At 35.7% G+C, this 27,884-nt stretch overlaps 1 protein-coding gene across 1 annotated transcript in view; it reads right to left on the bottom strand.

Moving 5' to 3' along the window:
• Positions 1-27,884, bottom strand: part of AUH (AU RNA binding methylglutaconyl-CoA hydratase) — a 112,745-nt gene that overhangs the window by 12,904 nt on the left and 71,957 nt on the right. The window lies entirely within an intron of this gene.

Raw genomic sequence — 27,884 nt, 5'->3', positions numbered from 1 at the left:
TCAATATGTGAGAGGAAATCAACAAAGAGACTAAATAAGCAATTATTCCCAGTAGTCATCTGACAGATGGTTACAACACTACAGGAATAAAATACATCAAGAAAATACCTTTTATGTTCCTCTTGCCTGCTGCTGTGACATAGCAATACAGGACAGAAGTCACTGTTTTTAGCATGCAATGCAACATATATTGTATGCAATGGCAAGTCTTTCCCCCAGGGATGAAGAAACTAGTGCTAATTATATTCTTTTGTCACCTAATCAAGCACACATGACATGCATTTAATGGACCTTTACAGTTTTAAGGATCAAGAACTTAGACGCTAATTTTGTTTTCCTTACATCCTACAACCAAATTCCAGAAAGAAAGACATTAGGGGCTATACAGGCATGAGGTAATGAAGAAACAAACCCGTATCAACAGCAAGAGTTAAAATAGCTGCCTGCATCTGTGGGCCCCTTCACTGCACTAATTAAAAAACCTACAAATATATTTTAATTAACATAAGTCATTAAGAATAGTTTGTATAAAAACCACAAGCTTCAACAAGATAGGGAACACCACTCATTTCTGACTAGCTGGCTTCATCCTGCTCTTCAGGCAGGACTATTCTGAAGTGAGCAGAGCCCACCACTGAACACTCTTGTGCTTCTACTTGTGGCTACAGCCCAGCTGCTGGCTCCTAGTTTCTATCAGGGCACTCCTACACGCAGATCCTTTGACCCTTCTCTGGCAGCAACCCTTCTGGCTTGACTAAAGATTCAGTGCTTGAGCTCTCCCAAATTCTCAGCAGGTTAGAAACATTTTACTGGAGCCTGGAGACATCAAAAGTTCTCTTACTACCTAACTACTTCAGAGAATACATGGCATTTGAGCAAGAAACTAAAATTAAAAAAAAATCTTTAAATAAAGGAAACTTTTCTTTGGAAATCTGAAGAGAATAATGGAATCTTTAAGAAAAAAAAGGTTAAATGACAAGCCTTGTAAGAGTCCATTAGCCTGCACAGCCAGAAATTTGGTGAGCAAGCATGAACCTACATCACCTTCTTGGCCTCAGTCTCTTTTTTTTTTTCTCAGATAAAATGGTATTTTTAAAAAGACTGACTACTTTTGTTTCATTTTAAGCCTGTGATGTGTATCACCCTAGTTACTGCCAGCCTTCTTCCCTATCCAGATTCAGCTGTAACATTTATTCTTCTTGGAAGTAGACCACTGAAACTCAGAAATTGAAAGCATTTATCACACCTTCATTTTTAATCCTAGTCAAACAGTGTTGTATCTTACCATGCACATGTAATTGAAGGTCACACAGAGAGCTGTAGGTGTTCTGGGGAGCTATCTGGTGAAATACCAAAAGTAAGATAAGCTTGCAATGTGTTAGCATGGCCCTTATGCCTTTTTATGTTAAAAAACATAAACACATAAACATGATTTTGAGACAGTCTAGTTTGTTCTCTCAGTCTCTCTCATCTATTTCCTTGTCATACATCTTTATTTCTTTAGGTGTTTTTAAGATTCTAAACCAACATTTTTGGTAAAGAAAAAAAACCAGTAAAAAAATTCTGAAACAAAACAAACATTAATAGTTTTACAATTTGTTTTCAGTTGATAATTAAGTGCAGGTATTAAACTGAACCCTCTGAATGTTAATAGTCCTACCTACACCTGGAAAAAACTTATTAAAGTGAATTTATCCCTCCCTTCTAACCTGTTGCTTGTACTTAAGCCACGTACTAATTTGTACCAGTGAGACTTGTGTGAAAGGAAACCCTGGTTGTTTGAACAGACAAAAATAAAATATAACTAATAAAAATGAGACCATTAATGCGACAGTGATCTTACATGGTAGTCACACTGAATGTGTGGAGTATCTTTGAACAGAAGCAATTTTAATTGTTTTGCATGGATAATTCCCCAGTCCTAGTAATAAGTACAACCTTATTGGTTCATAACAGAACAGAGGGCTAGGTGCAGCAGCTGTGAGCTCAGGCTGCTAGGTTTGAATCCCACAGTCTCACCCTCCTTTGAATAAACACAGTCATGATCCCCTACAATACTCTGGCTTGGGTCCCTAAATATGAGAGCAATGGTGTTTTCTTGCAAACATGCTGAATAGGAAAAAAACATTCCTCCTCAAAAATGAAGAAATGTTTTCTGCAAATATAAACTATATACAGCTGATGTTCAAGGCACACAGAAAGGAAGGCAGGGTATGGGGAGAAAGACATTTTTAAAGTAAAAAACACTGGGAAATTGAGGGTAGGGAGTAACTGAAATTGTAGGGAGTTAGAACAGATGACTTTAATTGGAAGAAAAATTTTCAGTGACCCTGTACAGAGTGTCTAAATGTCTTCTTTTTGTGCAAGATCATCACTCTACTTCCTAGAAACTGAGCAAATAAGGACTTCCTTTAGCTTGGTTATTTTCTAGAAATGTCCAGAAAAAAATTCTTAGGATCATCCAAATTTCCTCTGGCCAATAAATATATTTCATCATTCTGCACAGTCAAGGAAGCCAAGAAGCTATGAGGATCACATAAGGCCCAAGATAAGAGGAGATTTTCAATCTATCCATAATAAACTACAGAACTCCTTCTATCAGGAATTCTTCATATTAGCATATTGAACTAAAAAGTCAAAATTAAACTAACTTTCTTCATCCTTTTTATTTAGATAAATCAAGTTTCAATGTAGTTATTTGTATTTCTTGATGCTCAGATGCAAAATAATGTCAAAATATGCACCATTCCTAAAACTATGTCAAGTACATTGCACTCTGTTCCAGTTCTCTTTACAGTTTCACAAAACTGCCAGAGCAAGAATTAACTTAGAAGTACTCAAGAGAAAACTTAGATTAACTCAGTCATCTGATTAACACTGTCTCCCAGATCTAAATTTCTTACTAAAATATAAATAATATTGAGTTATTAGCATAAAGTTACAAAGGATTAACAGCTTTTGTTTTCGTGATGAAAAATGGAGGTAAAAAAGGAAGACAGGAATCTACTATTTCTGGAATTCAGAGATTTGCAATAGTTGGCTCAAACAAATCTCCAGAGCCAGAAAGGTTCTGTGAAATAATTAAGGAAACAGTACTCCATAAATCATTTTGTTCAGCTTGTTTTGTGGTGAACTAACTTGTGCAGCTGTTCTTCTGAGGCAGACTACACAATTGCCATTTCATTTGTTGAATTTTCTGTAGGCTGAAGAAAAAGGCCAGACATAAGAGTGAATTCATTAGGAGTTTGGAAACTATTTTTCTTTCTCATATAATTCAGTCATAAATGAATATGAAATGGAAATAATTAGATTCTGTACGCTTATTCAGTAATGACAGATCTCCAAATAAGTAAACTACTCAACTAAAACAGAGCTACACAATTCATACTGATATAAAAGATATATTTTTAATTTCCTTCAGATTTAACATTGACCATAAGTAAACCAAATTTAGTACTCTGTCTTATGTTGGCCTGACACACTGATGTGACTTCACAGTTGTCAATCCCATGGCAGCTGAAAATGGGGCCAAAACAAACTACCAAGCTGTGCTCCAATATCAGAGATGTCAGATGTTTCACATATCTTTACATTTCCTAGCTTAGAGATCAGGAGATGGCTTAGTTGTGTTTTCCAAGTACCCTTCAGTGTTCTATAATGCCATGATGGCAACTATAGAATATAATTCAAATATTTTTGAACAATTGCATTTTATCTGTTACAGGATAAATGACCCATAACTGTATTTTGTATGAGTATCCTACTGTACCTCTGAAACAAGTAAGTTTGATTATCTTTTAAGGTTAATCAGGTGGTTTTGGTTTTGTTTATCCTTTTCAGTAGAAACAAAAGATCATAACTTTTGATCTTCTGTTCCTCAAAACCCTTAAGTACTTTATAATGTAGCAAAACCAAAAGTTTAGGCTAATATTTTCTATCTTCTATGCCTCAAAACTCTTTAGTAGTAATGGTTCTTAAACACAGAAGATGTCCACTTGTAATATTCATAAATGAATAGTTGGGAGGGTTGCTATTTCTAGGTATTAATTGACACAAAAAAGTGCTAAAACTTGTATGCACTGACAAAAGCTTTTTTCCTCCCCGTTTCCTCCCCCTCAGGAACATCTCCCTACATGCAAAGACATGGATTTCTTTTGCTTGAAGGCTAAATTTTCAAATTCAAACCAACTGCTCTAGAAGTATAAAATAGGTTTAATATTTTCAGTTTGCTCTAACACATTATATACATATCTGTGAACAAGGGAAGTGAGACACATCAGAATCTGTTTTGCAGCCTCTGTGATCATGACTAATTCAAGTCCGGTAATCACTGTGAAAAGGCTAAATTGGCTTTTCTAAAAGCAGAGGGGTGGAATCTAATAGGATATGTTACAGCAGATGTGGAAGTTTCAGGCTTACAAATCTGATTACACCTGTTACAATTTACAAACTATCCAGGAGAATATCTCAGTGTATCACAAATGGACTAATGTGAGTTTATTTAGAAAAAGTAGAGATTAGTATTTTTGTTGCCCACTTAAAATTGTGTCTAAAAAGCCAGGACAATTAGGGGATGAAGGAAGCTGTTTGCTGGATTTTCACCTTGTTAATATGAGACAAGAAGTATAAACAGCTTTGTTAACAAAACAAAGCTGTTTATACTTCTTCACTACACAGAAGTTTTGGAAAAAGCAAAATACATATCATCACCACAACACAGTTTCTTCATAGATACTACTGAAATCTATTTCCATAACATTCCTGTAGGATGAGGAATTACCACCTTCATGTACTTTTTATATGGAGAAATGAATAATTGTTTTCCCAGGCCTAGGCTAAAAAATGTAAAGGAAAGAGGGAATTATGTTAATTTTACATAAGCAGAAAACAAAATATACAAAATATTGAGTATTAGATAATCAAAGGAGAAAGATCTACTTTATAAAGGAGGGGGTCAGTGAAAAAATGTATCATATTTCATAATGCTTATGCACAAAGGAAATAAGTCAAAAGGCACTATAGTGACAGCTAACTTGTTACAGTTTCACTGACTATCATTAGAAAACGTGAATTTACCAGTTAGTGGAGTATTCAGACATACTTTTCTTTGAGCAGAACACAGGTGGGTTTTCTGTAAAAGCAGCTCTGCTTCCTATCAGTTAATGTGTGTAACTCATTTAAGTTCACCAGACTCTTCACTCTGAGGAAGCTTAGCCAAGATGACGGTCCAGTCCCACACTGAAGTATTGGCAAGATTATAGCTCTGCAGTGGACTGACCAAGATAAATATGTTAGGTTCAAGAAGAAAGAAGTACTAGGCTACCTGGACAGCAGTACACCAAGCTCTGGCCAAAGTGAATGCCCAAGGCCATTAGTCAAAGGAGAAACTTGGCAAAGAAGCCTGGCAGCTCTTCAAGGTTCTCCCAGTGGAGGGTCCAGGATTAATGGCTCCTACATCAGCAGCTCCAAGGCCCCATTTAAGATAATTCTCAGGCTTTAGATGTGGCATGGAAAATCTATGTATGAGGTAGAAAGGTTGCATAAACAGCTAGCCAAAAGTCTAGCAAAAGTCTAGAAACCTGCAGACTTCATAGAATTAATTTCTTACCTTTTTATTTCATTTGCGTCTTACTAATTCCTGTCTTAGCTTAATATGTCAAAAATTTTCCTACTTCATTCTGTCATACCAGCTATCATTCTTAGGCTATTCAGCTGTCTTTATCATTCACCACCAAAAAAAAAAGTTTCAGTGCATTATACACAGCTTTGTTTCCCTCCTGGAATTACTGTCAATTTTGTCTCACCAATCTGATTTAATTATGAGATTAGGTTTCCCGTGTAAGTTTAGCAGGTTAAGGTTGAAGGTTAATACCTTTCCTGAGTTATGCCGATTTGTAAGAAATGGGCTGAGGCAGCATTTTACACCCTACTGCTCAAACTCTGGAAGTGAATACGAAACCTGTATATGGGGATCAGGTAACAGTAAGAGAGTCTGCAAAAGAGTAGATTTTAATTATCTCTGTCAGGAGGAGAAACAGCTAAATGTTACTTGGTTCAATTTTCTAGTACCCCCCGCAGGTTAATACAAAGGAGTAGCATTTGGCTTCAAAGTGAATGGCATATACATCCTGCCTAATTAAAATGAAAATAAGACCAAAGGTCTTTTATGTTGTTATTAATATTTAATAAAATATTTCTAGGCTTCTGTGTGAAGAGAATACCAAAGGGAGTTCTGACTGTATTTCACCCATCTCCTCAATTTCAAGAAATGATAGTATCTTTTGCACAATACCATAGTACCTACTATTATTGCTGGGATTATACTTAATAGTCTTCCTTGTTTTCAGTTTCCTTGCATACATATCAAGTTATCCAGACTACTCACACTCCTCTGGTCAAAGAGATAACATTGACAGTTCATTTAATTTAGCTACTTCAAGTGCAAACTAATCTTCCTAAGATAAATTCAGGTTTCAAAAATAAATATGGAATTTTATGAGCTCTCTGAAACAAGGTGCTATATTTTTTCATTTCTTATTGCACTGTCTAACAATCTTGAGCTTTGTACTATTGTGCAGTTTTCATTTCACACTCGTATTAATTTCCTTTGTATGAAACAATAGGGTAAGTAGATTATTACAGATGTCATTTTTCTTAAGTGCTAAAAAAGTTAAAATCCATTTAAAAGTTAACAGTTAATATAAAGAACCTTAGCAATATGATGCATTTATATTTCTATTTCAGGCAGTGCTTGTAACATCATCTTTATTATTATAAGATAAAATTTCCCAATACAAATTGTTATTTTTATTTGGGCATAGTCTCTCAAGTTTTTTAAAAGTTCTTCCCTTTATAAGTATTATAAAGAGTCCAGCAATCAGTTCATATTGCTAGACTAGTCACACGTTTTTCTAATTCAGCCAAAAAAGTTCAGCTGTATCTAAGAATGAAGCTCATAGGAAAATGTGACTTGCTCAAAAAAGAGAGTAAAAAAAGGAAAGGGAAGGAAAAGAAAACGGAAGGGGAGGGAAGAGGAAGAAAAATAAAGCCTTGTTTTGAGTCACTCTAACATTTTGACATTGGAGTACAGAGTTAAATTTGGCCTGATTTTGGTAGCAGTGTCATTTGCAAGTGGCACAATATATTTGGGGAACTTTCAGTCTTCAAAAATTTCTCATTATGAACTGCACCAGTATATATGCCCATGAAATGAAAGAATATACAGAATAAAGAATGAAGAGCTGGCTTAAAATTTTACAAGCTATATTGTACAGTTCTGTGCAAAATTGCATCTAAGTAGCTAATTTTTAGGTGCTTCATTTTTCAGTCTTTGCCAAAATGCATTTTACATATGTCTGTATAATCTTCAAGGCATTGTCCCTGTTTCTGTTTTTTCAGAATCTGTATGAGGAACCATATAAAGCAGACTTTTTGAGGAACCACATAAGGCATATTATCTTCAGCTGCAAGGTCCTGGATTTCCCTGCTGCTAAAAGAGAACAGTAAAATTTTCCTACAGCAATATTGAATGCCATGTAGAGTACAGTACATACTGGAGTTGGGACTGCTGATGACAGAAGAGTAATATAACCTGCAGGATGACTGTATGGGAGATTCAAAAATATCCAACTGATTTATATTGAACTAAGGAAACTCAAAATGAATTAAACAAAGCAAGTTAAGTACATTCTAACTGAGACTCATTTGTGTCCACTCCACACAGCTTAAGTAATACTTAAAACAAATAAATTTTGAAGTGACTCCTCTATTCCAGCAGTGTCTTCAAAAAACACTAGCTCCATTCCCAGCTCCATAAGGGACTGTGTTTTAGCAGGCACAATCATCTCCTGTATGTTCCCATTCAAATGTTTTTGATGTACCATCTGTCCATCTGGACACACTGTGCCCTGCCCTTTTTCTCATTTCCCTGCTGAGTTATCAGCCCCAATCCCCTCTTCAGTGTTGCAGCTGTTTAACTTCCTAAGTTTTTCTCTCCCTCAGCTACTAGTTCCTTAAAACCTTATCCTTCAAGTTCCAGGATCACCTACCTATTTCTTCCTCCTCCTAAAAAAGCTAATGTAACTCCTCCCAAAACCCCATTTCTTCTCCAATTTTGCTTCCTGTTGAAGTACAGTTTCCTTCTAAAAAGGTCCTGAGCTGTGTATTCCTTCCATACAGTCCCTATGAGCTGCGAATTTCCATCCCTTGGGGTGCTCTGCATCCATCCATACACTGTAATATGGTGTGCATTGCAAAAGGGTAACCAAGAGCACACGCAAACACCTACGATTTCTGCCCTGGCACCTAACTTCAGCCTCTCAGTACAAGGAGAATAATGCTCAGGCCTGGACAGAAACAAATAAATGTCATTGGGAAGCAGCAGACAAATAAATAGTACATGAAGACTCAATTGCTTTGCTTCAGTCTTCAGTGGCAGCCTCTCTTCCAACAGCTCTGAAGTGGTCACACCACAAGACAAGGATGGGGGACCCTAGTTCCTCCACTGTAAGAGATTGGTTCATCACCACCTGAGGAACCTGAACTTACATATAAGTCTGTGGGACCTTATGAAATGCTTTACAAAGTCCTGAGGCAATTGGCTAATGAGACCCTGAGATGAGTTCAGTTAGTCAGAGCGTGGTGCTAGTAACACCAAGATTATGGGTTCAATCCTCATATGGGCCATTTCACTTAAAAGTTGGTCTTGATTATCTTAGTGGGTCCTTCCAACTCAGAATATTCTGTAATTCTCTAATTATGTAGTTGCCAAACCACTCACCATGATATTTGAAGAGTCACGTCATTCAGGTGAACTCCTGGGTGGGTGAGAAAAGGGGAAACAGTGTACCTATCTGGGAACTAGTGACCCAACAGCCTCACTTCTACTTCTGGGAAAGTCATGGAATGGATCCTTCTAAAAGCTCTGAAGTACATGTGGGACAGGGAGTTGATTCAAGGGAGCCAGTACAGCTTCATCAAAGGCAAGTCCTGCCTGACCAACCATCAAAGGCAAGTCCTGCCTGACCAACCCAGTGACCTTGAATGATGGAATTACTCCATCAGTGGACAAAGAAAGCTATCTTTTATCTGGACTTCTGTAAAGAATTTGACACATTCCCCTTTAACATCGTTCTAGCTAAACTGAAGAGATAGATTTGATGGGTGGACTGTTTGGTGGATGAGGAATTTGTTGGACAGTCACATCCTGAGGACACTGGTTAACAGTTCAATGTCTAGATGGACATTGGTGACAAGTGATCTCCCTCAGGGGGTCTGTACCGGGACCAGTGCTGTTTATCATCTTCAGCAATGACACAGACATCATGATCAAGTGCACCCTCAGCAAATATGCAGATGACACCAAGCTGAGTGGCGCTGTTGACACACCTGAAGGATGGGATGGGGACCTAGACAAGCTCAAGAACTGGGCTCGTGTGAATCTCATGAGGTTTAACAAGACCAAGTGCAAGGTGCTGTACCTGGGCTATGGAGACCCCCAGTACCAGCACAGGCTGGGGGATGGACAGATGGAGAGCAGCCCTGCCCAGAAGGACTGGGGGGTGCTGGTGGGTGAGAGGCTGGATGTGACCCAGCCATGGGCACTCCAGCCCAGAGAGCCAAACGTGTCCTGGGCTGCATCCAAAGCAGCATGGACAGCAGAGGAGGGAGGGGATTCTGCCCCTCTGCTCTGCTCTGGTGAGAGCCCACCTGGAACCCTGCATCCAGCTCTGGGGTCCCAGCACAGGAAGGACATGGAACTGTTAGAGTGAGTCCAGAGGAGAGACACAGGAATGATCCAAGGGTTGGAGTATCCCTCTTATGAGAAAAGGCTGAGAGAGTTGGGGTTGGAAGGCTCCAGGGGGATTTTACCGTGGCCTTTAAATACTTCAGGGGAGCTTATCAGAAAGAGATATTTAGTAGGACCCATTGCACTGGAACAAGATTTAATGGCTTTAAACAAAAAGAGAGTAGATTTATACTAGATATAAGGAAGAATCATTTTTTTTACAGAGAGGGTGGTGAGGTACTGGAACAGGTTGCCCATGGAAGCTGTCAATACCCTACCACCGAAAGTGTCCAAAGCCCGGCTGGATGAAGCTTTGAGGTCCCTGTTTTAGTGGAAGGTGTCCTTGCAACCTTTCCAAGGAATCTCATGTCCTCTTCTGAATATCTTAAAGCTTTCAGAGAGAGGTAAGATCCACTAAGGCTATTCTTTGTGGGTTTTTTTCCATATAGAGTAGTTCTCTATCACATATCCAGTGCTGTTTCTTGCAATAATCTGACTTCTTTAGAGATGAAACTGAACTATACAGCAATCTATCTTCATCACACACGGCACTACAACCAGAATCAGTCACAGACATTATTCTGTCAAGCAACTCATATATATATTTAATTCATCATACCCTTTTAATAGTTTCAGATAGAAGAAGTTAAAACAGAGCGAATAATAACTATCTTTATTTTATTTAATTTAAATAGGCTAGTCAACTTGTAGTGTACTTCTCAAAATCAATTTTGAAACACCAATGCCGTTGAAACATTCAAAAACCGACTTTGTTTTCTAACTGCATGTGTCTTTCTTTCCAAATCTAGAAAATCACAGCTGCAACAAATATATAATATATACACATTCTGTATATACACATATTTGAGTCACTTTGAGATAGCATTACCAATTAGGTTTGTACAGAGCTCCTTCTGGCTTTCTGAAACTCTTTGTGCCAAGAAGAAATTATAATTTGTATTGACATTCATAAACAAACAATGGCTTGTATTTAAAGCAAATTAGTGAACACTACACAGAGAAATGTAACATCATGTCTGCACTTGTTAAGAGCGATTACCCTTTGCATTTGCAGAGCACATCAGTGTTTGACATGAGATGTTGGAGATGCATAGATCTTTAGCTCCAGGAAATCAGTTGGTACCTTACATTCAAAACAATCACTTGCCTTAGCAATTTGTTGAATTGAAGCTTTACAATTTTTCACCCTCAAAAGCACCACAGTGAAAGTGATGAACTGCTTCAAAATATGAACCTTTTAGACCACAAAAATTCTCAGATGAAAAATGAGGAAATTCCAACTCGAAAACTAAAAATATGGCATGAAATCCTGAATATAATGAGCAATTCCTTTTCCCTCCTGAGCAGTCCCTCAGACAGTTTCCTCAAAAACCTTACTTAAGAAAGGTTTGCTATTCACCACATAGAGATTTGTATCCACCAAAGTGTTTCACTTTCATTTCTGAAGCTGAGATATTGCAATATTCTCCAAAGTTTTGCTCTCTCAGTCAGGACAAAAATAACACATGCTAACGTCATACTTAAATATATATCATGTCCCTAGTACAGTCTTGACATATATTTATGTAAAATACCCATGTACCTACTGGTATGATAACCTTTCATGCTTGCATTCTGTATGTGTCACAGAATTTGTCAGCACTGGGGGCTTTCCAGTTATTTTCTTATTAAAGTGAATGGAAACGGAAACTTAAAAGGGCAAGCTCAACATAACTGTGGGCATAGTGATGCATAGGTTAACAGGAGATACTAAATATCTTCCAGAACAAGCTATACAAACTGCATTTTCCTACTCAGTACAATCTGCAGCAACACAGTTTGATGATAAAATGTCATCCATCTGCATGCTTCTCTAAATGCTCCAATACCCTCTTGGATGTCAAACACCTTCTCTTCAAACTTTTAGCTTCTGTTGACACTTCATTAGGGAACATTTTGAAAATCCCCTTGATGTTAAATAGATGCATTTTGAAACATAGAGTCTCTGGAAGGCTTTTAGCAATTCTCTCTTGGTTTTGGATATGAAGTTTATTTTCCTTCTTTTAACTCTAGTTTTTGTACACTCAAATAACACAAAAGCCCTCAAATGGCAACTCAAGGAGCACTCTAGAACCCTCCTAGTCTCCTAGCAATTCATATATTGATGACTGGGCTGAACTAAGGACTTTAAGGCCTCCAAAATCCATTCCTCTGCAAAGCCTTGGCATATGATTTTTAAGCCAGACATCGAATTCATTCAAACTCCCTGCTGCAGAGCTAAGAAATTTTACAGACTCTACTATGAATTTAAAAACCACGTAGACTTCAGAAGGAAAAGATCTTAGTCAAGCAGGTAGGACACCTAAACATATAACAGTGTGTATAAGCTCTGACCAGAAAAAAAGAAAGAGAAAAAATTTTAAAAAGAACCAGCATCTTTGATGGTCTGCTACATTTCAATCCAATTCTGATTAGGATTTCATTATTTTTACTCGCATCAGCCTTGCATGTCATTGCTCATCTCAGAGGTCAGTGAAGTTGTACAGGAGCGCTTCCCTAGCAGCACAGTGTAGGTCAGGATGCTCAAGCTACACAACCGAGACCCTGTTTGCCCTGATGTTCAGGTCAGAAATTGTCAGAATCCAGAACTCAGAGTTGTGCTAAGATGTCTAAAATTTTGATGCACCTGGTCCAGTACTAGTTTTCAATTCTTTGATAAATCTGCTGCATTTTTTTTCCAATGCCACAGATAATTTCTGAAATTCTAATTTTAGTTTTGACACATCACAATCATTTATGATTTTTAACAGATACAGTGCACATATTCATCTACTGCCGACATAAAGGTAGTTCCTATAGAAAATCAACAACTGAAAGGATATTTTAGATAGCTGTATATTATTTGCATTTTCTGTCTGTCCAAGATTTTTCTTCTGGTCATTACTATCCTAGCTGTAGTGTATTTTATATGTCTGAATATAACTTCCAAAACTATTCCTATAACTCACAGATGAAACTGAAATGAAAAAGGATACACTTTTCAAAAGTGACAGGACTAAAAGTATACAAACACCAACTGGAATTCCATGGCAGCAGATGTCAGTATTTTAACATTTACTTCTAATTCAGAAGTCCCTGACCAGGTGACTGAACAGTAATATTTTCATCATCAGTTTCTTTCTTATTTCATCTCTAAAATTAACTTTCCAAAAAGAGATTTTTATGGTACTTAAAAAAAACCTAGTAGATGAAGCTTTTGACTTACATACAAGTAATTACATCTTAGGATCAACTAGAAGCTGAAGAATGAAACAACATACTGAAATTCTTCCTTTGCTCTTGTTACATGCCAAGTGCAATTTTCAACAATAGTTACACTCTGACTGTATTTTGTTCCTCTATCACTTAAAGATCATCAGGAAGGGATTTTGATAATTAGGCTAACACACCTGTGCTTTAAGTAGATTACATAAGGAACAAGTAATTTAAAACCTTTGAAATATAATATATCTGCTTCTTAATTAAAAAAATATTCTTTTTCAATTTTGGCTGATTATGAGGGTAGGTTAACCATTAAAACACTAATTATTTGAACTGCGAATACAGTACAAAAGTTGTTTCACTTATTCCTACAGACTTCCCTACATGTAGCACCATTCAAAAAGTTACTAAAACCATCATATTCTGAACCACAAGTGAGTCATCATAAACATTCCATCCCGGAGGATCAAAGCTGAAATTTTACTTTGTTCAACATGAAGTCACCAGAGTTTAAAACTCATTTTAATTCGCCACATAAAGCTTGAAGCTGTCACTGAACATCCTGCATGTCTGTAAACTATTAAATCAAACCATTTGAAAAATATGATCTGTGCCTTCTAAACTGCTTTACACCAACAGTGCAATTTGCCTTTCCAGACAAGTCATCATCTCATAAGACAATATTAGAAAATGTTCTTTTTAGGAAGGGCATGATTAAACGGCTTCAGATGCAGTTAAACTCCTAGTTTAAAAACCAGTAGAGTTGCCCAATTTAAGACATTGACAAAAAAAGCTCTGTACTTCTTCATACATCATACAAAATGTAAATACACAATTATTGTACATGATAAGTGCTGCAAACACAATAACATTACAAGAAAATTATGATGAGCCCATTAAACTGGTTAGTGAGCCTGAACTCTGTTAAACACATATCCATTACATCTACAGATTACAGTAATTAAGGGTTCTGCATTTTATTGCTATAACTCTTCATGAACAGTACAAAATTTTATAAATTTCTTTCAATGAAATAAAATTAAATATACATTTGCTAATAAAGCCACTATAATAAATATACTAAAAGCTATCTTTCCAATTCTCTGAATTGCTGTTAAAAATAAATTTACTCATCACAGAATGACTGACTGATTCTTTTAACAAAAAGCTACCAAGCTGGTATTCAGGGTTACTTATTTTTTAAAGGAATGAAGGAATATCTCAAATACTGAAAAAAAAAAAAGAGACAGAAAAGTGCTTAAATACACACTTGAAACACCTGAATGCCACTCCTAAGGTTTGAACAAGGAGGCTTACCTTACAATTGCCTTTGTCCATTTTATGAGCAGACTAAACAGAAACAACCACTCTAAAAATCAGATTTTACTCTTCTATGTAAATTCATAATTATTATATGGTTTTGGACTGCACCCTAGCTCTCATATTTCAGAACATCCAGCATCACATTCCCACATGAGTTAGCAGGAGCTGCAATCCATTTAGGGAACACAGTCAATTACTCATGACAAGAGACTTCAGGTTACTGAACTATTTGTTCAAAGATAAGTATTTCTCCAACTGAATGTAATGAAATTTCAGCAGCAGTCATCAAGTAGAAAAACTGGCCATGCAAAAGGAGTCATGATAAATTCCCTCTGCAAATATAAATGCAGCAAATACAACAACTCAAAGGAAAATGAGGAAAACCTCCAGAATGTCAGAAAGTGTATATGAAGTGACAGTGGGAACAGTGCACTTAAGAACAATACAAAAACACCAACCATGAGCACAAGTGGAAGTAAGTGTCGGAGCTAGAGGGAAACAAGAAGATCCTCTCTAAGCATGTTAGCACCTTAAAAAATTTAACTAAGTGTGTGTCTGGTGAATAAGATATGAGACCCAGCAAAAAATGACAGGGAAAAAGTATAAAAAGATCACAGAAAGGCTTCAATATTATTCAGTGCTTTCTTTGCCTTGTTTTTTATTGATCTGCTCCCTGGCCCATCAGAGTTCCTCCTGAGCATCACAGTCTGTGGGACTGAAGTACTGCACACAGTAGCAGATGACTTGATCATGTGCAGATGCAGAATTGGGCATTTCCAAGTCTCCAGGGACAAGATGGAATGCATCCAAAGGTGGTAAGGAAGTTGACTAATGTCACTGTGATATGAATCTCTTCTTCCAAAGATCACAGCAGTCAAGCAAAGTATCCTGGAAGTCATTTGTTTCTCACCGGAGAGGAAGTGTCTAACCAACCTGACAGTGAGATGGTTGACTCAAAAGATGAGGGGAGAGCAAAGACTGTCATTTACCACAAATTTAGGGAGTTTTTGGCAATCTATCACAGTGTTCTTGTTGTTATTCTCAGCCACCTAAATGATAGTTATAGAAAAAACAGAGACCATCTCATCTCAGAGATAAACAGCAAAAGACTCAGATGGAAAAAGCACAAATTGCAACAAATTAAATTCTAATAAAATAGAAGGAAAAAGGTCTTCACAAGGAGGGGGATTAAACCATTAGACCACTGGTTGGACAGAGAGGCTGAGAAATTGCCTATCTTTATGATTTACCAAATGGCAACAAAAGGCTCTGACTAACCTGATTTAACTTCAGGGAACTGATATAACAGGCAACTGAAGCATATGTCCTCAAAAGTACCTGCCCAACCAAAGTTACTCTATCATTCTAGAATACACAAGAGAAATCCATCTCACATGGCATCAACCTTAGTCAACCTGACAGGTCCAGCTGTTCCAATAAAAGAGTTTCCTGCTTCTCTAAACGCCCATGAGGTTGCTTCTACAACTGATCCCTGGACTCAGAATCAGATTCTCCAAGTCTGACATAGTCAAAATTAGCCTGGACATCTTAAATTGTAGCTCTTTGGTAGACTTTTTTTTTCTTACTGTCATAAAGAAGAATTTGAACAGGCTGTTCTACAAGTAGATCTAAATAGGTGACGACTTCTGGCAGAAGGGCAAGACACGCAGCTGAGGGTATGACAGCAAGCAGTAATCTCTTGACACAGCTGCTTGTAATATGCTGACACCCTTCCAAGTAACTATTCAAATTGTTTAACCAACCACATAAGGAAAAAGTGCATCATGACTAGGTCGCCAGTCCTAGCGTTCAACAAAGCAACTGTTCTTTGTCAGGTAACACAGAGACTCAAATAAGCTAGTGTGAGTGAGGTGAGGAGCAAGGACTAAAAGCAGAAAATCAAAAAAATGCATGAGTTTTGTCAGCACTTTCCTTACTGTTCAGAGAATCCACAGTTGCAGGTACTGGCTATGATGTAATGGTCATTTTGAAAAAAGTGGTACTTAGATCATTCAATCACTTAACTATCAGGTCACTGTTACATTAGAATCTAGAGATCCCTCTGTGCAAAATCAGCTCAGTGGTCCAAGTTCTGAACAAAGCTTGTAACAAAGCAGGGGCTTAAGGGGAAGAAAGATCAGACAAATTCATAGAAGCAAAATCCCACAAGAGTTATTAAATATATATAAAACTCATCCAGCTCAGAAAACCCTGAATCAAAAAACCAGAGACTGGGAAAATAATAAAGTGAAGTTTCATTTCTAGACACTTGCCCTGTGGGAGACAAGACACAAGACTAGTCAGACCTTTGGGGTATGCAATACAAGCTCTTTGGTTCTAAGGTCCCACTTGCTCAAATAAGCCCCATCCATAAATGGAGAATCACATGTGGAAAACTATAACCTCTATTCATCCTTGCACTTGAAAGTTTACATCTGAGCTTACAGACTTCAACTAGTTCTTAAACTTCTCTGACGACTAGTCAACTGTTGAGGAATGTTAGACTGTGTGTACATCAGGAGACAAAATAATTAACTCAAAACCATTTAGTCTACTGCAGTTTCTTTAGCAATGCATTTTAAATTCTGTTTGATTTTAAATTTTATTCTTTTTGTGATATAAAGAAAACAAGACAATTGTACAAAATTTTAAATCTGTGTCAGAAACAGAAGTTCTAATAACATCTTCATTTGTGCCCTAAGGGACTCATTAAGGGATCAGACAGAAAAAGGAGGCCATGAAATGGTTTGCACAATCACCTCAACCAATGGAGATTCATAGCTCAAGCTGTATTTACTCAATCAAATGTACTCTAATTTCCTTCAGTAGTTTCCTGTAAGTCCTTTGTCAGTTCAAAACCTTTTTTCCCTACTTCCACTGACCTTCATTTGCAGCATGAAAAACTATTCTTCAGGTCAAAAAGGTTTGTCATAAAGATTGCAAGCAATGTATTGAGAGAGTATTGAAAACAGTTTATTTTTTCTCCACCTAGAATATCTTGGGAGTGTCAGAGGCATTCTTTCCTGGTCCTTGAAAGATACATTGGGTTTAGATTACAGTATATACAATTATCTTTAACACCTTTGCTGATCAGTGTAGGAGGACGAAACTTCAGCAAATTCTTCATTCTCCAAATGTCGAAGACAGTCTGTCTCTGCTCTGTTTTTGGTCCCAACATTCCTCTCTTTGCACTTCTTGCTGACTCTACACTGCTTCTATTCAGTAAAAATATCAGCGTAAGGCTCTTAGGTTTTTGTTTTATCTATCCATGAAGTCTCACTCTGTACTGTGAGTTTTAATGTGTTCTTTGAACTACAGGAGTAATTCCAGCCTCCACCATTCACTTCTTGTGTTGTGAAACAAGCACCATTGTGCCTTCTTCCTTCACACACCTTATGCTGGAGAGTAGTCTTGTGAACTATCCTCTTCAACCTGGGCCTTAAATTTTCTTTACTCTGATGTCTAAAGAAAACTGAAGAGACTCAAAACATTAACTATCACGCATATTACAGTCTCATGGTTTCCTTATATTTTGAAACAATATATTGTACTTTTTCTACATTTATAAATAAATATAAATATTTTCTATCAGGAGCAACCTCCTTCCTCCACTTTGCAGCTTGCCTTAAAAGGCTTCTCATCATTAAGCAGGGTATTATTGTGCTACAGTAGTAAAAATTAATGATACCAAGTAATTCTAAAAGTATTCTTTGATATTACAGATTTTAGAAAATATTCAAAATTATTTAGTTCTATTCTTAGTGTGTTGGATTTACATTTATCAGAAGAAAATCTATCTTTTTTTAATATAAAAACAATTGGAAAGTTCATTTAAATCCCTCATCTAAATACCACAGAGATAAAGTAGGACATAAAAATGATTTGGGTTTGGGTAGGATTAATTTTTAAAAAAATCATATCAAAAATCATAATAAAAAATCATGTTAAATCATATTGATGTGTTGTAATAAACTTAAAAGTAAATGGCAAATTAACAGACTGCTGCCATTACATCATTGCAGAACAATTGTTCAGGTACAAATACATAATATTTTTCCAACATGTAACACAACAGCCCAATTCTACTGCACTGGCTTCATGGTATGAATAATATAATATCCAAACACTGATTCATATGACTATAAAACAAGAGTCTGCTGTGGATCACATTTCAATGAGCTTTTATTCCACTGAGACAAAGTGATTCATATAATAGACATTTTCTAAACTTCTGAGAAACTATGCCACATTAACTCTTCCATAAAAGAAGGATTAAAGTATGATACAAAGCCTTAACTGTGCAGAAGACTTGATATACGGACGTTTGCTAGGGTCAAAGAAGTGCTCTAACACAAAAGATATTTAGTAAAATCTAAACACTTCATCACTTCTCGTTCTGCCAGTCATAATTTTTTTTTTTGAATGTGAACATAAATAGAAACTGGGACTGTAGTAATAACAGCTATTTGGGTTACACAGTTACATTGGCTATGTTTCACTGATGGCTGCATCACTGACAAAGTTTCACTTTTCACAAGTTTTACAGAAGTTTTTCGGCTCCATTTCAATATACAAGGTTCCATCTATAAGGTCTACTCAAATATGAGAAAAAATTTCTGTTGTTAATGAGATTACTATAAATCCCTTTGAGCTTCTTCCTTGATGGTCTTCAAAAATTCATGGTTTATCTTTCAAATGTGATAACAGTAATAAGGTAACTGCTGTTACCTGTTGAGACAAGGCAATTGTTCTCCTCTTTATAAAACCAAACACTGAATAAAATGTCTCAATCCTGAAGCTAGTGCAAAAATGTAACATCACTGGCTTAGAATGATCAGTAATAAATGTGATCAGTGATTACATTTATTACAGCTCAAATGAAAACAAACAAGCTACATGTCATAGTAATGGAAATACCACTACTAACATCCTGCATGCAATGAAAGCAAATACTTCTACTATGATTAGTAGTCTAAAATGTAGAAAAAAAGAAAAAAAACCAATGTTTAATGAACACCAGAATCACTTTTGCACCTATTTTAGGTTTGAAATTTTCACTGGTAAACTTTTAAACAAATACAAATATCACATAGCACTAGTCAAAACCAGACACTTTTCTAATATTTTTGAATGTTTAATTATCAAGAATTTAACAAAGCCTTTGTTAAGACTTCTTCAATGTCAGCAGAAGTTGATCCTTCTCACTACAAGCCTCTGCTGCATAAATCTATTTTCTTTCCTAGCAAACAGATACTTAAGTAGCTTACTCTTTCCCAAAGCACTTATAAGAATATTGGAGTCATTGTCATTTAGATTTTTCAAAATAGTTCCACAAACTGTTTCTAAAACAAAAAAATTCAAGCTGGAATTATGTTAAATTCATCTACAAAAATAACAGTTAAGAAAGAAAAAGAAAATTGCAGCTAATGAATTAACTAGCTAAATTCACCAAAAAACATGACTGTATGGATGCAGGCATGGGTGTACAACAAGGTGAAATCAGAAATTATTTTACTGTTAATTCTTATATTTACAATTAATTAAAATGTTTTGGATATAGTACCAATCCCTTCAACAAGATCCTTTCTTCACATTTAGAAAATTGCACAAGCTGTTGCAGAATACTAAGTGCAAGACATAACTTTTTTCAGAGGTATTACAAATTTAAACTTCCATATTAAAAAAATATATTTTATACACTCTGTCCTTCAAAGTGAATACTATTTCTAGCTAAATCACAATATACTACACTTTCTTTTCTGCACATATCACTTTTATATGTCTTTACTACAATAAAGCACTCAATAGTAAATAACCACTAGATTTGATCTTAAAAATCTTTTCCAACCTGAAGGATTCTGTATTGCAGCATTCACCAAGCATTCACTGAACTACTTTTCATCACCTCTACTTAAAGTAATTTAAAAGAGCAAGTACAATAAAAAGTAGTCTGTAAAATGAGCTAGGCATCCTACAGCATAACCCTAAGACTGGAAACACTTGAAATTAGAGTAAACTTCAGCATCCAACAACTAAAATAACTTAGATACAGTGTAATATTATGTATATATATCTTCTTAAGTAAGTTATCTTGTAAATCTACATTTAGTTAGACTCATGAAAATACAACAACTATGGTATCAGCTTCCACAATATTAACCTAGATTAAATAGTTCATTAGAACCTCAGTTCCAGGTAAATTATAGAGTCCTTAGTTAGGTGAAATTCCATTCTAACTACTTGGATTCATTTGCATTTCCCTAGTATCACAAGGCAAGCTCAGTGATACCAAGCACAAATAAACATTATGGACTTTATAGTAGATATATATATATATTCTTGTTTATCTTACCTGCAAAGTTCTATCGACAAGTTTTAATGAGGCTTCAGATGTCTGGTTTCTAAGCAGAATGGAAGTAAAAAACCAAAAGTACACTGAAGACTAAAAGTATATTTTTAATGTTGTAAACATAAACTGGAGCAAGAATAATTAAATAAGTAGATGACTTCTAGCAAGCTTCTCCATTTTCTGCAAGCTGTAGGATTTTCAAACTGATGAACTATTTCATTGGGTACTTTCTGCTTCTGCAGTATTAAACTACAGGTATTATGGCAAGGAATGAAATAGCCTTTGCAACAACAAAACATTACCTACTGTATGAAGCCAGATTCCATCTAGTTTCATATTCAGTATCATATTTTTTCCCCAGAAAGACACAAAAAGGAGTGTGGTGCATTATTGAATCAATGTGGATTTTCCTTAATCACACATTGTAAAAGACTGACTTAGTTAGGCAGAGAGGTTTGTAACTTTTTCTAAGTATTTGGGAGTCTACAATACAACAAATAATTTTTTTCAAAATCTTCCTAACATTTTAAAAGAATTATTTTGTAGAAGTAAGTACCTTGCTTAATTCTGATTGTGTTTAGAAGTGGTAAATTTTAAGATTTTGACGTAATCAGACAAATTCTTGATTATGAGCCTAAGAAATGTGCAAATCAGCCCTTTTTACCAACCATTAAAAGAACTCAGTAAATCACAGTGAAAGACAGCAGAGAAAACTGCCAGACTGACCATGGAAATAACTAACAAGCAAGTGCTAAAAATATTTGACTCATCATATGATGCAATGAAAATCAGAATAAGGCTTTTTTTTAAAATAAGTGTAGAGGCTAATACTCAAGATATGGAATCAAAAGCAACTTCTAACAAAGTATGTCAATGATTACTAGAAATGAAAATATCAGTCATATGGTGGTGCGTTCTATTTAGATTAAATTATATTCAAATGCAGTTAATTCTTGGGAAAAAATTTCCTCCCACACACGTTCTAAAAGCTGACTTTTTCATTGTGGAAATGATTACAACTATTATATCACTTCCATATTTCTAGATTGCCATCTCAGTGACTGATGTACTTTACTTAAATCAGACATTCAAAAATCAATAAGCTACACCGTGAGCAGTTCATATTCCAATATCCCAATCCTGTGGAAGTGCAGGTTACTCTGGAGTTATTACCTTTTCAGGAATAGGCAAAAAAATTCCTACTCACACTTTACTTCACACATATCTGAAGATCAAAAATGAATCAGTAATATTTTTTGATGCAAAAAATATTTCAAGTTGTTTAAAGATACAATATTTTTCATGACTACAATAATTTAAAACAAAATAACTATGTCATTATACTTTGTTAAAGCTGACCTGTCATGGCCTAAATTCTTCAAAGATATTATGTTCACCTGCTTAAATCTCTATACAGAAGGGAAGTACCAGAAAGAAAAATCAACATCATCTAAACTTTTCCCCACAAACTACTTCCATTTTAGTGGGCATCACCATATTGCAGAGGAAAGGGACAGTAAAGACCATGTATACAGCTGCAGAAACTGCCAGACCTGTCTCAGTAAATGTCAAGTCATGTTTTGGTCATGTAGAGTCAGCCAACCAAATTCCACACTTGGTCTGTGCTTATGATATTATTCTCTAGTCTACTAAAAATGTATCACTAATGTAACCCTACCATCTATTCAGCTGTACACTAAAGATTAACTGTAAAATATTATCTACACTCATCTTTTCAGAAACCTGTGATCTGATAATAATGTTACTGGAATAACAGAAATATTCATTATATTATTAAGCATTCATTTCTCTCAGTGACAAAAAATCTACATCATCGCACAGAGAAATGACGGATCTATGATTTTGAAAATGCGCTTCCCCTAAGCTAAGTGCTTATTGATCTGTTTATGTAAATGCCTCACAGTAACACTGTCCCTGACAGAATTAGACTATGTACGCATAAATAAGAGATTATTCCTTTAAGCAAAGAAAATTTGACACTTGCGTGTGGTTTTTTTCATATCTGTTTACTTTGGCATTCTTGATGGATTTCAGTCACAATTCTTTAGCAATGCAGAACCTTACCTCTATCAATGGCTACTTCAGAGAATGAAGAAAATTGCAACAGCTAAACTACATCCCTGATGAGAATAAACAAATAAAACCAAAAAAACTCTCATTTTTCTCCTAAATATCAAAACAAAGCAATTATCTCAGTATTATTTTCAAAAGATAACCTTTTAGTTAAGATCATTCCATATACTCTTTGCATCTGCAGAGGCACTAGACATATGCTAAAAGAAAGACTTTTACTTGGTGTTTGGTCTTACTTAGAAACAAATGCTAGAACAACCAACCCAACATGACCCAGCAAAACCTGGAACAAACACGCCAAGGCAACTCAGTCAGTAATGTCAGACATGCTAGATTACAGTAATGTTAAGTTCAGATAAACACTTCTTAAGCCACATAAAAGACCTATTGGTCCAGAAATTCACCACCAAACTCAGAGTCCTTCTTAGCAGTCTCATGATACACTTTGAAATCAACTACTACAGTTTGATCCTCACATCTATATCCTCAGAGACACTCAAATCAGAATTGGATAAGGTACTGTCCCAGGGTGTCTCCCCATTCCTTTTTATATCTTCTGTCCTGCAATCCTCTGGATCAAGAATCACTGGACCTTGTGGATCTCTTGTTCCTTAAATGTGACTGTTCACAATAATCACATTTTCAGTAAGATACAGACATTCTTAGAATAATCTCAGACATATTTTACTTTTAAAGCAGGAAAAGATCTTCAGCTGAACACCCAAATTCCACCCAACCTTAGCTGTAGGAGTACTATCACTTCACTACTCTGAATTTACTTGTAAGGATAACTTCATTTTCCTTCCTCTTACTCAAGCTGGCTTTCTAATGCGACAGCATAAGCCAAACTCCCTTTGGCAGCAACTAGTTAACACTCATCTTACATACCTTATCCTTGGTTACATAGGATTATACTAAAGATCTGCAGCAAGCCTATTACAATCAACAGAAGAACATGAAAGTGAGTTTATTGTCACACACTACACAAAGTAAGAAGAAAGAAGGCAGAAATCAAAAAACACCCCTGTTTCAAAGACTAAAACTCCTTTGTTTTAAAGACTAAAGTATGAATCATACTTGCAATATAACCTTTGGAGCAGGGTTTTTATCAGAAGTGATAATATGAAGTTCTATTACATCAGGAAGCAAGAGAATGAAAAAAATAATAAATCAGAAAAATAGCATGAGACTGCAATAATATTTTGTTCTTTGCATGATGTTTTCAGGAAATTCAATGATTTTTTCCACTGACACCTCATACTTCACCACCGTGAAGCACTACTTCCCCTTTCTATGCAAGGAGCAGGGGAAAGGAAAAAAAAACAACCAGATTTAGACTCACATACATATTTAACATGTTACTTTATGTTGAGCTGAGAAGGAAAGATGTTTCTGAGAAATAAAAAAATCAAAACCCAAAAGAACATGTTTTTCACTGTCTTTTAGCAGTGAACTGCTAAACTCACAGAGTCACTGAATGCTAAGTTGGAAGGAATCTCTGGTGATCACCTTGTCCAATATTCATGAAAGGTCACCTAGAAAAGGTTCAGGACTATGTCCAGATAAAGGAATTCTGAAGATCTATTTTTTCTAATGCAGTAGCTAGCTCCTAGATGACAGGATAAGCTAACAGACATCTGCATAAATCTGCTAAAACATATAGCACATGGAAAACCTGAAACATATACTAGGGTATACTAGTCTAACAATTATTTTATTTGGGCGACCAGGACAAGAAATGGAAAAAATAGCTTTCACTGATTTTTTTGTCCTTGTTTTTTAAATAGACACTTATTTTCCTGGAGGAATAAACACTGGGGCTTGGGGGGCTTTTTTTTTCAGGGGAGTTGGGGTGCGTTTTTTCAAAAGAAAACAATTGAGAAATTTTGTCACTATCATTGGTTCCATTATGTATAACCACTTCTTCTCGAGGAATAGAAAAGTATGTGTCTTTGTAAATATTCAACTATACCAAAATAAATTCAGGTTTTAAAAATAAAATTTAAAAAATAGTATTGTAAAGATAAACATTTAGTAAAGGCCAAAGTAGAGTAGACCTCTCTGGCCTGGAAAAAAGGTGCTGTCTAGAGAAATTACATACGTATTGCAGGAATTCCAGAGTATCAGAAAATCTTTAGTTACAATACAATCTGTAGTTACATCTCACACTTTAATTTAGGACACCACTTTTATAGAACATGGAAACAATTTACTTGGGGTTTAACCCCTTCTAAAATGGAGAAGCAACACAACTGACAACATATCAGCTTTTTTCACTATTTGGAACTTTGACATTTCCAAGACTACCTTAAATCCCTCTTAATTCACAGAGGCTTATTTTTTTCATATGAACAATGAGTAAGGACAACAATAGCTGCTTCCTATGCTGCATGTACTATTATTTTTATACTCCCAGTGTTTCTTTCTTCCTCTGTATTTCTCACTTCAAGACTGAAGAAAAGAAAGCTTTTTAATGGCAACAGTGTTATGCTCTGGGTGACCTCCTATTCTGTTGAACAGATGGATATCCAGAAATCTGGCACCTCTAAAGTGTTCAGCATGAAGACTTTTCATCATCTGTAGTAGTTATAAAGCCAGCTAGGCATAACATCCTTTTGAGCAACTTAAGTACCAAAATTCAGACACTCATTTCTGCTTCTAATCTTAGAGAAGCAGTAAGAAATCTTTCACTTCTATGGGTTCAGTCCTGTAGGAAGTGATGGCCCAATATAACTGGGTTAAAACTGTCTATTAATTTCCTAAGGCGAAAGAACTTTAAAGTATATGCTATATATTGCCTTGCTCAAACTCATGGCAATTAGTACACAAATCTAGCATCACACTTAGGAATTTCAATAAAAGATCAATAGCTGCTTTTCAGGCAGCTAATTTTCAGGCAGAATTATCATAGCAGAGAGCATTTGGTCTTCAAATGATCACATTTCTCTTCCATATTGGAAGTGGCCAATTCTGTATCAACTCTTTTCTTTCTGACCCTTTTTAAATTTTATCTAAAATGAAGACTGAAATGGAAAACAAAATAATAAAAATATGAACATTTACTCTACTTTTATGGCTTATTACGTATAAAAGAGTTGTTAAAATCTTTTATGTGAGCTTTTACATACCAAAAATTCAAACTAAGTAACTGGCTATGGCCATGCAACATACACTTACTAAATATTTATTCTGAAGCACACTTTTTCCTCTCAGATTTTATCTGGCATATTTACAGTGGCTATGTGCAGACCTATGGTATACTTCTGTAATTGCATGAGTTTCTTATCAGAACAAATCATACGCACAAAATTGTATACTGCCTATCCCTTTTATGTATAGAAAGAAAAAAAATAAAATCCACACATAGACACATCCATTTGAAATAACATAAAATCAATTTGCTCTTACATTCTGTATTTTACAAGAAACTCCCCTTAAAGCCTTCTCTGCTTGAAGCCTTGTAACACTGAGATCATGCATGGGATTCAACTTAATACACCTAAAAGTGCTTTAAAAAGTGCTTTTGGATGTCACAGTATCTGTAAGCTCCTGCACGGAGAGCAAGACCACAGAAATAACCAGAGGCCCAACCAGATACTCCAAGGCATAGGGACTCCATGTTTAGGGAACTGAGTTCCACATGCTATGTTCTGCTGGTGAGAACAACCTTTTAGGAACCGCCTGAAAGGAAAGGCTGGCTTCTGCTTCAAGGCATGAAAACTCAGAAACACTTAGGTCCTTTTGAAATTGTGTACCTTTCAATCTCAATTGTCCTGACAATTTAGATTGACCTAGTTACCAGATGTCTGAATTGAGAATTGTCCAACCAGGTACACAGAAAGAAGCTTTAACTTTGGCTTGCCTGTGTTTGACTCCAGGTGTGGTAACACTCTAATATTCATCCAGAAAGAGGAAATTATACAGAAAATATCAGCTGTCCAATCAAAGTAGCTACCATTCATTGATCTTTTCTAAAAGGACAACTTCTCCCATGTATATTGCTACACTGAGACAGACTTCCACTACAGAAAAATGGTGGGGAAGTCTGTGATCTAAGATGAATTTACCAGAATTTTTTTTTCTAATTCTACTAATATCCACCTAGCATCTCACTAATTCACATAGGCTAGAAGAAGTAACTTGAAAGATGTTTTAATTTTTCCTTCTGTTTAGAAGACATGTGAATTCACTGAAATTTTAGATGTAGAGCTACTGAGAATGGCTTGATGATTTTGAAGGCAGAGTTACAACAATAAAGTCTTATAGCATACAGTGAAAATTCAACACATAAAATGTTCAAACCTATGAAAACTTCCACTATTTTTAATACGTTCTAATTCATCTGCTTTCCGCAAGACTTACTTTTACTCCAGCTTTGCTGGGAGAAGTATCACCTGCTGACTCTTTACAAGAAAACAGTTAAGAGAGAGATTTTCCAGAGAACTTCCCCCAGTAAAAAAAGGTGAAAAAAGCGACCTTATGACAGAAGAGGGAAAACTGCATTTAGCTTATGGTCTTAGTGAATGCAGACATTTGGCAAAAGTGTCAGAGAAACACATTTGAAACAGTCAATAAAGCAGATGCCAAGCTCAACACAATGAAAAAAGTTCTGTCACAATAACAACAAAAAAACCACCAAACCCTTAGCATATTGATATTTTCAAGAACAACATTCATACATATGTTTAGATGATTAAAATGTTCTTTTTTATGTGTCTTACAATACAGGTGGACTAATAATTCAGGCTGAGGGATTTTCCAAACATACCAGTTTCAACATGCCAAAACAACTGTGAGTTTAGAAACATTAACATATTTCTCTAGTTCTTGCTGAAATATAAAACTAAACAACGCCTCCCTCCAAAAAACAATCGTGTGAATCATGAGCACACTATGTATTAATAATGTAATAGTATATGAACATTATAAACTACCAAAAGAATTTTCCTAAAAGTAATTTAAAAATTAATACAACTAAAAAGATTTCAATAGTATGTTTTCAAGAAAAACACAGGTCTTAAACACAGGAAGATGCGTCCAAATCATTTTCATTTGATCTACTTAGCATAA

The sequence above is a fragment of the Camarhynchus parvulus genome, chromosome Z (assembly GCF_901933205.1).
Source record: "Camarhynchus parvulus chromosome Z, STF_HiC, whole genome shotgun sequence".
In the NCBI taxonomy this organism is placed as follows: domain Eukaryota; kingdom Metazoa; phylum Chordata; class Aves; order Passeriformes; family Thraupidae; genus Camarhynchus; species Camarhynchus parvulus.
The sequence above is the reverse complement of the archived record's forward strand: the minus strand, read 5'-3'. Positions and strand labels throughout refer to the sequence as shown.